The sequence below is a fragment of the Myodes glareolus genome, chromosome 2 (genome assembly GCF_982192425.1).
Source record: "Myodes glareolus chromosome 2, mMyoGla1.1, whole genome shotgun sequence".
NCBI classification, from domain to species: domain Eukaryota; kingdom Metazoa; phylum Chordata; class Mammalia; order Rodentia; family Cricetidae; genus Myodes; species Myodes glareolus.
The window spans coordinates 106,826,486-106,827,880 of NC_142027.1; positions in this window are offsets into that span (position 1 = coordinate 106,826,486).

Here is a 1,395-nt window from a genome sequence, read left to right on the forward strand (position 1 = left end):
CTGGCATACCTTGGCAGGGCCCACCGATAGGTAGATTTCTTTTTCATATATCTTTACAAAGTAGACACCTCAGCCGTTTGACTGTTTGAAACCTTACATCCCAGCCTTTTTGCTGATAATCAATAAAGATAAGGGATGATAAAATCTTCTATACAACTGCTTCCTGTTTGTACTGAGGCATCATTGTTGGGGATGGGGATCAGGAGAGCTGGGGTGCTGGCCCTGTCCTGGAAGAGCAGGCTGTTTGACTAGCAGCTGTTGAGGTTCTGCAGGACCATGTGGGGTTAGGTGAGTATTGATGTCTCCTCAAGTTCTCAGCTTATTCTTCCCCTTGGGACATCCCTCTTGATAGGTTTGTTGTCTGCCTTGGGATATTTCATTGATCCAGTCCTCTCTGGGAGGTTGTCCTGGTCAGAAACATGAGAGTGGGAGCCATTTTGAGACCTTGTTCATTTTCTAGAAAGACATAAGTATGATCTCACCTTGATATTAGAGGAACATCAGGCCCTTTCCATGGATTAGTTTCTAAGAGTTTTTTGTTGTTTTGTTTTGTTTTGTTTCTTATATGTTAGGCTGTGTCTGGCCCTGGGGAAGCAGAAAAAGTATGATCATTCAAAGCAAAGACTGAAAGTTAGCAGAGCTGAATGTAGCATAGTATGTGGGGATTGGGGTGGGCATATAGAACCACTTTTTATTTTTTAAAATTCACCAATTAAGTGTTGTTTCACGTAGCTTCATCTTGTGGATAGTAAGGGATTTTAGTAAGATGAACAATATTTCATAAATTGCCAAAGTCTTCAAAGAGTTTGCTAGTATAAGCAAGGCCATTATCAATTTTTCGTTGTAATAGCAATCCTAGAAAGAAATGCATAAATGTCTATTTGAAAAAGTCAAATTCTAGATATGACAGAACAGTGTTTATCGGAACCACCAGGGCCCCATGAAACGCCAAGAGCCGTGCTCAGTCAGAGACTAGCTAGGGAGAGGCACTGTGTTTGCCTGTAGTGAAGCCCAGCACAGATCTCTATACACCTGACAGCAGAGACAGACACAGACACAGACAGCTGTAGTTTCAGATGCCAGGCTGATTTGAGAACCTTACTACTAATTACGACTGCAAGTGTGAAATAGTGTATAAAATAATGCCTTTAATAGAGGATGGGCTCTCATGAGCCTCCTCTAACTTCCTGCCTTGCCAGGGTGTGGTCACATATCAGACAAGACACTGGTAAGAGCCAAAGGGCAGCTTCAGTCCAAGGATCATTGTGCTCCCCAACAAACAATCTTCTGGGCACACATTCCCACCCACTCACTGGGAGCCAATAGTCTTACCACATAGAAATACATATGTAAATAAAAAAATCCTGTTTTTTCACCTGAATTCTACTTCAGCAC